Source organism: Octopus sinensis, linkage group LG10 (genome assembly GCF_006345805.1).
Source record: "Octopus sinensis linkage group LG10, ASM634580v1, whole genome shotgun sequence".
Taxonomy (NCBI): domain Eukaryota; kingdom Metazoa; phylum Mollusca; class Cephalopoda; order Octopoda; family Octopodidae; genus Octopus; species Octopus sinensis.
In genome coordinates, this window is record NC_043006.1 from 18,165,323 (window position 1) to 18,176,503 (window position 11,181).

Sequence of the window (11,181 nt, forward strand, 5' to 3'; positions counted from 1 at the left end):
ATAATAGTCTGTTGATCTCGCCCTTTTAAAGGGTTTAGGTGGCTCAAATGAAGCATAAGAAAAACAGTGTCAAGGAACCTTATCCAAAGGCCATGATTGGCTGGCTTACACACTGGTGCAAAATAAGTCAAAAGACAAACTGTGCCAAATGCCAACCAATCAGAGCAGTGGACATAACAGGGTCAAATTAGCCAAAGATGGTTGTTATCTACCATGAGATCATTTCTAATATATCTCTCAAACAGTGAGGATATAAGCTACACTAAAATATATATATCTTCCTAGGTTTATAACATGGTGGAAATATTTTCGATGTTTGTTGTTTGAATTATAAATAAAATAAAACAGAAAAAATCTCAGTAGGATAGGGAAAATATATTTATGTGTTATGTTACTATGTTCCTTCCATCGGTCTTCTCCACCCACTATCCTTGGGATGGTCATGGGGGTAGAGTCTTCATGTACCTCTTCCACAGGGTCCAATCAAAAGTAACTGTCATTGCATTTTCCGGCTGGATTCCCAAGCATGACCATCTGAGACTCTGGGTACTATCCAACCACCTTGTTCTTAGTCTACCTCTTTATTGAAATGCTGCTGTGTACATTTATATATAAACTAGCAGTATCGCCCGGCGTTGCTCGGGTTTGTAAGGGAAATAACTATAAAGCATTTTTAGAGAGTTATAGCCAAAAAATGGAAAAAAATTATGGTAAATTTTTTTTTTTTAGTTAAAAAGGTCGAGTTGCGTCCCCTAGACAGTCTGTGGTTTGTGTTTCTGATTCTCGACCCCATGTCGAATTTATCGATTTTTTTCAGAACTGGGGGAACTTTTCAAAATTTTCGCTGCGTTAGTTTTGAATTATGACATTGGGCTATGTGTGTGTCAAGTTTCATCAGAATCGGTTGAAAGCCGTGGTCAGGGTGAGGGTACAACCTAACAGACACACAGAAACACACACAGACAAACTGCCGTTTATATATAGAGAGATAATAGTATTCTTATTTCTTTACTACCCACAAGGGGCTAAACATAGAGGGGACAAACAAGGACAGACAAAGGGATTAAGTCGATTACATCGACCCCAGTGCATAACTGGTACTTAATTTATTGACCCCGAAAGGATGAAAGGCAAAGTCAACCTCGGCGGAATTTGAACTCAGAATGTAACGGCAGACGAAATGCCGATAAGCATTTCACCCGGCATGCTAATGATTCTGCCAGCTCGCCGCCTTTATATAAATAATAGTATTCTGTAGGTATCTGTCAGTCCCAAGAGACCATGGATCTGCACCTGAAGAAAATGTATCAGCTGCTGATGGTAGTGCAGCGTCTTCTGCACCACACAGGATAGGCAGACACACATACAATGACTGCACTTGAAGGAGTTCTCTACCAGTGCTACTGGTTTTTTCTTGTTTTCTTTGGTACCCACTCAAATAATGGAGTTGATACTATCACCTAGACTCTTCCCCAATATTCGCTGCCTTGTACTTAAGATAGAAATGAAAATTCTTTATTGATTGAAGGTTCCTTAATCAGTGATTAAAATAAAACTGTATACATTTATATCAAGCACGTTCCACTACACTGTATACATTTATATCTAGCACATTCCAATACACTCAAATATGAAAAGATTTATCTTTGGAAATTCTCAGGTGGGAAACCTCACCCTCTTATATACTGTCATCATCATCATCATCATCATCGTTTAACGTCCGCTTTCCATGCTAGCATGGGTTGGACGATTTTGACTGAGGGCTGGTGAACCAGATGGCTGCACCAGGCTCCAATCTTGATTTGGCAGAGTTTCTACAGCTGGATGCTCTTCCTAATGCCAACCACTCCGAGAGTGTAGTAGGTACTTTTTACGTGCCACCAACATGGGCTGTGTATGTAAAAACACACAACTAGGCTGTGATGGAAGTCATAGGATCATAGGACACATGTTTCTGCATAGTTATGCTTCATCAGCTGTGAACATCGAATTCAGTATACATAGTTGATGAAGTATATCAACACAGAAACACATGTCTTGTGGTCTGATAATGTCACTTAAAGCTCAGTTCAATGTGTTTTCACTCATATATTATCTATAAGGAGAGTATCTCTCCTGAAATAGTTTCCACAGAGATCTTTCCAAGTTTTAATGTACACAAACATCATCTTCATCATCATCATTTAACGTCCGCTTTCCATGCTAGCATGGGTTGGACGATTTGACTGAGGTCTGGCGAACCAAACTCCAATATGATCTGGCAGAGTTTCTACAGCTGGATGCCCTTCCTAATGTCAACCACTCCGGGAGTGTAGTAGGTGTTTTCACGTGCCACCGGCATGAGGGCCAGTTTGGTGGCACTGGCAACGGCCACGCCCAAATGGTGCTTTTTATGTGCCACCTGCACAGGAGCCAGTCCAGTGGCACTGGCGACGACCTCGCTTGAATGTTTCACATGCCACCAGCACAAGTGCTAGTAAGGCAACGCGGTAACGATTACACAACTATATTCTTCTCAAATTTTTCATTTTCTCTTTTCCTCTGTAATTTATTTACACCATTGTTTATTGAATCAAAATTCAGTTTGTTTTATTGGTCAACCCTAATCCCAAAATCCCATAATTTATTAAATTACTGTTAAATCTATATAGATTTATTTCTTTATTGCCCACAGGGGGCTAAACATAGAGGGGACAAACAAGGACAGGCAAAGAGATTAAGTCGAGTATATCGACCCCAGTACGTGACTGGTTCTTATTTAATCAACCCTGAAAGGATGAAAGGCAAAGTCAACCTCAGCAGAATTTGAACTCAGAATGTAAGGGCAGACGAAATACCTATTTCTTTACTACCTACAAGGGGCTAAACACAGAGAGGACAAACAAGGACAGACAAATAGAATAAGTCGATTATATCGACCCCAGTGCATGACTGGTACTTATTTAATCGACCCTGAAAGGATCAAAGGCAAAGTCAACCTTGGTGAAATTTGAACTCAGAACATAACGGCGGACAAAATACCTCTAAGCATTTCACCTGGCATGCTAACAATTCTGTCAGCTTGCCAAAAACTCAGTTAAGTCAACTAATAAAATTTGTTTCATACCCATCATGGAATTTTTGTAGGGTAATACAAAGATGGTTCCATGTTGTATTCTTTTGAGATACTATCTTATCAACTAGATATTGACCAGTTCTCCATATCAACCAGGTCAGTGAATTCATAAAAGACTGAAACAAATACCTCGGCCAATCATTTTCCAGTTCAGCACTTTCTACAATACACATACATCATTCTCATCATCATTTAATATCCAATTTTTATGCCAACATGGGTTGGAAAAAGATACATATATATATATATATATATATATATATTTGTGTGTGTTGTGTGTGTGTGTGTGTGTGTGTGTGTGTGTAAGGAAAATAAGACAAGGTAGAAAATGCTAAAATAATTTTATCATGAAGAACATTTTAGTATTGGTTTCAGTCTTTGCGACTTTTTCAACTTAGAGTAAAGCATGAAAAACAATTAAATAGTGGAAAATTAAATTAAATGTTTTTTAAATATTTCCATAGTTTCAAATGCAAGGGACATTTTCCTTTTTTTTCTCTGTCTCAGTCTGTCTTTTTTACTCATGTGAGTTCCAAGTAGTGGGCAGCAGGCAGTAGTAGTTTGGTATGAATTCTTGTTTTTATTTGTTTAAGCAGCAGTCGTAGTTGAGAAAGGAGGTGGTGGTGGCAGTGGCAGCAAAAAAAAAGAAGAAGAAGAAGAAGAAGAAGAATGTGGGAGTGGTATGACAATAGTAGGATGTTGGTGGAATCTTCTTAAATGGTCATTTAGGAACTTTATTATTAAAAACAAACTGCAAGTATCTTATATGAAAGTATGAGAAAGAAAACACCTTCATAAAAACTCATAAAACTACTCCAGTCATGTTTCCTTCCTGTCACCAATCCTTGTTTGCTGTAAGGGTTAGCAAGAGGGAGGGCATCCATCTGTAGAAAATCTACTTTGAAGAATTCCATCTGATTCATAGTTGCATGGAAAAGAGTGCATTAAAATGATGTTGATGATGATGATCAAATTCAGTGGTTCTCAACGATTTTTTTTTTACCTATAGATCCCCCTTTTGTTGCCTACTTAACTCTTCTGGACCTTCACGGCCAATCACTGTTTTAAAAATCTTATATTTATATAATTAAATATTAATAGGAATTATATAAAAAAAATTGTTAAAATATTTTGTAAGAGTATAGCAAATTTATTGCACATAAATTTCGGTTTCAGATTTTGGCACAAGACCAGCAAAATTGGGGTAAGTGGGTAAGTCCCAGTACTCAACTGGTACTTATTTTATCGACCCCCCAAAAAGGATGAATGGTAAAATCGACTTCGACAGAATTTGAACTCAGAATGTAAAGCCAGACGAAATGCTGCTTAGCATTTTGCCCAGCATGCTAACGATTCTGCCAGCTCACCTTATTGCACAGCAACAAAATCTTATGTACCCTACACCAGGGTCATATAGACCCCAGTTGAGAACCACTGAGCTAAATGGAAAGTTATTCCCATGAAGGCAAATATAATAATAATATAATAATAATGAAATTATTGTATACAGTGCTCAGGTGCACCACAACTTGTCAGAAAGTGCATATAAAGTACATGCAGTAAGTGAAGCAAGTGGGTTAGTCCCAGTACTCAACTGGTACTTATTTTATCGAACCCCCCCCCCCGCCAAAAGGATGAATGGTAAAATCGACTTCGACAGAATTTGAACTCAGAATGTAAAGCCAATCTTAATATTTATTCATTGTCAAATTTCTTTTCTCTTCTGTATTTATTTGTGCTTCATTTCCAAACGAAATTATTTTCCTTCTTTTATTCTTTTTCCTGTTTCAGTCTTTGGACTGCAGCCATGCTGGAGCACCACCTTCAATGATTTAGCTGATCAAATTGACCCCCAGCACTTTTTTTTTATATAGTTTGAGCCTTAGTCAATCTGGCTCTTATGTGTGCATGCATGTGTGTATGCCTGTGTCATGTGTGTGTATGCACCAGCACTTGTGCGTTCTGTGTATGTAAGTAAAATCTAATTGATGTGACATCTGTCATAATAGCTATCACTTACAATGCACTGTTGGATATTTGAAATCTTTCTATTTACATCATGTTTATTTCACAACTGTAAAAACTTTATTTAAGCAACACAGTATTTTTCTTGATATTTTTGATGTGAACGAAATTCTTATTGTCTGGAGAATTGGGCCAGAAAATTCATTAGTTTCTAAAACAAGGAAAAAAAAAAATAAAATAAAGGATCAATTTATTTCCTTGGCTTATTTTTAGTTTTTGTTATTTTTCTCTTTATTTCTTCCCAATTACAGTTGACCTTATCACAGGCAGTTTTGTTTTTAGTTACAAAGCTGAAATTTGCACAAAACAATTATCCTTTCTTTAAGCATAGAGAATTACAAGTGTTTCCAAATTTCAAATACAGCCAGAAAATATTTGCTTAAATGATTATGTTATTTGACAGAGGTGAAACAGATTATATTGACAAGAGCAACAAATATCAGACTTGCCTGTAAGCCTCGTCACATAAACCTCAACTTATTTTTATAATGTAATCTTAATATTTATTCATTGTCAAGTTTCTTTTCTCTTCTGTATTTATTTGTGCTTCATTTCCAAACGAATTTATTTTCCTTCTTTTATTTTTTTTTTCCTGTTTCAGTCATTGGACTATAGCCATGCTGGAGCATCACCTTCAATGATTTAGTTGATCAAATTAACCCCAGCACTTTTTTTTTATAGTTTGATCCTTATTCGATCTGGCTCTTTTGTCAATCTGTTAAGTTAAAGGGAGGTAAACAAACCAACACCAGTTTTCAAGTGATGGAGGCACACACACAAAGGCACGTACATATACATACAGGCACACACACACATACACACACAAACACACACACACACAAACACACACACATATGACGGGCTTCCATTCAGTTTCTATCAATGAATTCCTGACAAGGCATTGGTCAACTCAGGAAATAAAAGAAAACACTTGCTTAACCCTTTCGTTACCAAGCCCGATGAAATCGGCTCTGGCACTGTTGTACAAATGCCTTGTTTTCATAAGGTTTTAATTAAAATCTTCTATCAAACCTTAGTCACAATTTATGATCCTAACACTAGCTGAATGATAACTAAATTATTTTGCTAAATTCTTTGTTATATTTAAAGTAATTGAAAGAAACACAGAGCATCTCAAAATAAATACAGTAACGAAAGGCTTAAAGTACTCTGAAGTGGATCTCAAAACAATGTGGTTGTGAAACAAACTTCTTAAACACACAAAGATTACTTCTTTTTTTTAAAAATCAATAAAATGAAATTTTAGACATGCAAAACTTTAAATCATATCTTGAGTAAATACCCTGACGACATTTCTGATGGTGTCAGTAACAAAGGAGAGTCTTTAAATGAATGCAGAACCAGGCTCCAATCTGATCTGGCAGAGTTCCTACAGCTCGATGCCTTTCCTATGTATGTATATATATATATCAGGTAGTTCATGAAGGAGTCATACCCAATGACTGGTGTAGCAGCACTATAGTCAACTGCTACAAAGGGAAAGGTGATGCTTTAGATAGAAATAACTACAAGGGTGTCAGATTATTGGATCAGGTGATGAAAGTTGCAGAGAGGGTCATAGTCCAACTATTTAGGGAGAGAGTTTGCCTATATGAGATGCAGTTTGATTTTGTGCCAGGCAGAAGCACCACTGATGTTATATTTCTGGTAAGGCAACTGCAGGAGAAATATCTAGCCAAAGATAAACCTCTGTACTTGCATGCATGGAAGATGGACATTAAACGATGATGATGATTAATATATATAATAATGAAATTATTGTATACAGTGCTCAGGTGCACTGGATGATAATATACATCAAGTAATTACAATTTTTATCAACTTTTATAAAATATCTTGCCGCTTATACAAAATGATGAAATGAATACTAATTTTCAAAAAAGAAAAATATTTATTTCCTAAAAATAAAATCAAATAAACAAATTTCTCATTTGTATAACTTCTCCCCATAAGTACTTTGTCATTTATCCCCTGTCATTTTCTGTCTCGGTTGTTCTTTCTCTCACACTGTGTGTGTGTGTGTGTGTGTGTGTGCGCGCGTGCATGTGTGTGTGTATGTGTGTGGAGAGAGAGAGAGATAGAAAGAAAAAGAGAGCATTCTTTTATCCACTGCATGAACCTCATGTTGAGTCCCTGTATCTCTCTTTTACTCTCCCCTCTCCCTCTCCCTCTCTCTCTCTCTCTCTGTAGCCAATCAACAATTATATTGCCTGTTAGTTAGAGATAACCAAATGCACTTTAAGATTATCATCATCAACATCATTGTCATTATTATTATTATTATTATTATTATTATTAAAAACTTGAATTTTTCTTTACAATAGTGCTTATAAATAAAATAATGCCAGTGGGTAGATTACATAAGATTTATTTATTGATCTGAATGGCATTGCATATTCGACTAAATATGTGTGGATGGGGTGAGTGCATGTGTGTGTGTGTGTGTGTGCATGTATGTGTGCATGCATGTGTGTGTGCGTGTGCTTGTGCATGTACGTGTGTGCGTGTGTGTGTCTGTGTGTGTCTGTGTGTCTGTGTGTATGATGGTTGCTCCTGTTGCTTTTGACATATGAGTGTTTGAAGGAGGGGACTTAAATTTAAAGAGAATAAAAAGAAAAGAAAAAACACTAAGAATAAAAAGAAAAGAAAAAACACTAAGAAGCTGTATCTATTCGCGATGGCTGCATGATGTAATTTGAGTCTAGGAACAGATTTTACTATGAAGTCACTGTGGGGACATTGAGGATTTCAATTTTGCCTGGGATTGGGCAAATGTGTATGTTTTATTCCAACCAAGGCCTGGGGCAGGACATACTCAAGACTCAAATGTGATGATAGACAACAAGCCACTCAAATGGGTCAGGCCATTTAAATATCTCCTGATGACAAATTCAATGTTAGAATATCTAAGGCTACAAAGGCTTTTGGGAAACTTTCTCATCATCATCATCATCATTTAGCGTCTGCTTTCCATGCTAGCATGGGTTGGACGGTTCAACTGGGGTCTGTGAAGCCAGAAAGCTGCATCAGGCCCAGTCTGATCTGGCAGTGTTTCTACGGCTGGATGCCCTTCCTAACGCCAACCACTCCGCGAGTGTAGTGGGTGCTTTTTACGTGCCACCCGCATGGGTGCCAGATGGAGCTGGCAAACGGCCACGAACGGATGGTGCTTTTACGTGCCACTGGCAAGGGGGCCAGGCGAGGCTGGCAACGGACACGAACGGATGGTGCTTTTATGTGCCACCGGCATGGAGGACAGTCGGGGCGGTGCTGGCAACGACCAGGAACGGATGGTGCTTTTTACGTGCCACCAGCAGTGGGATAAACACGATGTCAGTCTGAAAACTAAAATAATTGTATACAGATCTTGTTTTTTGAGCCCACTTTTCTATGGGGCAGGAACATGGACTCCCTTCTTGAGACATATAAAGAAACTTAAAACTTTTCACGTGTACTGTTTGCACAACATATGCAGCATAAAATAGCAAGATGAGATATCTAATGTCAAAATCTTAGAAAAATGTGACATCTCAGTATCCAAAGAATGCTGATGAGAATTCAGTGCAGATGAGTAGGACATGTTATTCGAATGAAAAATGACTGCATTCCAAAAATTCTTCTGTATGGCCAACAAGTGGAAGAAAACCATGGCAAAGGTTGTAAGATATAGTTCTTCTATTGTTGTTCTTCTTCAACTCAAATCATTTGGATGCATCATGACACATTTTACACCATGCAGATCAATCTAGGCAATGCCTTTCCCAAGATATCAAGTTAACCTGTAGAGATTTTAGTGATTGCTCCAACTTATCTTTATACCTAAGGACAGGCCTTCCTTTGCCGTGGTTTCTCTCCACTTGTTAGCCATACAGAAGGCAGGGATATATCTTTGACTATGTATTTCTCCTGCAGCTGCCTTACCAGAAATATAGCATCAGTGGTGCTTCTCCCTGGTACAAAACCAAACTGCATCTCATCGAGACTAACTCTCTCCCTAATTAGTTGGGCTATGATCCTCTCTGTAACTTTCATCACCTGATCCAACAATTTGATACCTCTGTAATTATTTCTAAAGCATCAACTTTACCTTTGTAGCAGTTGACTATTGTGCTGCTACACCAGTCATCAGGTATGACTCCCTCGTGGACCACCTGATTTACAATATGGGTTACTAGACCATAACTCACACTGTCAGATATTTTAAGCATCTCAGCAGTGATTCCTAATAGGCCAGGGGATTTATCTGCCTTCGTATCCTTAATTGCTTTATCTACCGAGTAACTGTCAATTCGGGAAGTTGGTCCCTCAACTGGATCAACATTTGGCAGACTCTCCTCTTCCCATTCATTCTCCACATTCAGTACTCTTTCACAATAGCATCTCCAAGCCTCTTTCTTTGCAGAATCATTAAACGCAAGGACACCATCATCCATGCAAACACATTTCTCTCCTATGCATCACGATTTTCTCTCACATACTGTCTTGCAATTCAAAACACTTCAGTTTTTTGGTCCTCACATCACTGAACACAGGCAAACTTCTTTTCTGCTTCTCCCTTCTACCAGTCTCCTAGCTTCCCTTCTGGCTATCTGATACAGTTTCCACCTACCCCAATTCTTCCAGGCCTTCCAGCCCTGTTTCTTTGTTCTAATGGTCCTGTCTATCACATCATTCCACCACCATGTTACCCAAGATCTGGATGGGACTTGGCACCAGCCGCAGATTTGGACTGTAGCACTCAGCAAGCTGTCCTGCAAGAATTCTCAGTTACCCTCTATGTCATATATCTGTAGTTCCTCCCTCTCATCAAATGTCTCAATTAGAATGTCCATAAATCTCTGACCATATGAAGGGTCTTTGAACTTATAAATCCTTCTTTTTCAGATTAGTCTGCTTCTTAGTAACCTTCTGGCTTAGAGTCTAAATCACTAATGACTAGTCTATGCTGGGACGTACATTCTTCACCAGGGAGGGTCTTTGTATATAAGAACAACCATGCATCCCACTGTCTGGTGATAGTGTAATCAATCTGGCTATATATATATACATATATATATGTGTGTGTGTGTGTGTTATATATGTTATATATATATATAACACATATATATATAACATATATAACACACACACACATCCAGTATATATATATGTATGTATATATATATATATAATATATATATATATATATACATACATATATATATATATATATTATATATATATATATATATATATTATATATATATATATATATATATATATATATATATATATATAGATATAGATATATTATGTTTTATGTTATATATTATATTCATAGTATTAAATGTAATATTGTAATATAGATAAATTATTGAATGTCAATAGAATATCTCTTTATTTTATATATATATATATATATATATATATATATATATATATATATATATATATATATATATATATATCTTATTATAAAAGGCAGATTTTATCTGCCTCCCTTTGTCTCTTATAGAAATCTACAATATAGGATTTCTTCAATTACAATTTACCTAGCATTTTTAAGAGTACAATGCATCGGGTCGTGCCAGGTCCAGTTTTTAAAATTTCAACCCCAATTAAGCAAAATTTAGAGAAAACTCACATTGTGGTGTGTATGTCAAATGCTTTTCTTAGTGTGGGCTACGGCACACGCACACGCACACACACATAAACGGAGCGAACTGTTTCACTGACGCTATCACCCTAATTTCTCCTTTTTCTTTGCAAGTGTGCAACGATTAAAGTGAAAACAGTGAATCCGACAGCGATAAAGAAAATGAATTGGCACCTAAATGGAGTGAAAATTTTAAAACTGTTTCTTTCGGTGATTTTTCTGAAGAAACTGGACCAAGCCACAGACTTTCCCAGAAGAGTAAAGCCTTAGACTATTTCTTTTTACTTTTTCGAATGAGCCCATTTGAACTCATTACGGCGGAAACGAACTGTTACGCTAAACGTAAACAAAGCGAAAGAAAGGATAGTTTGTTATTTCCCACAAC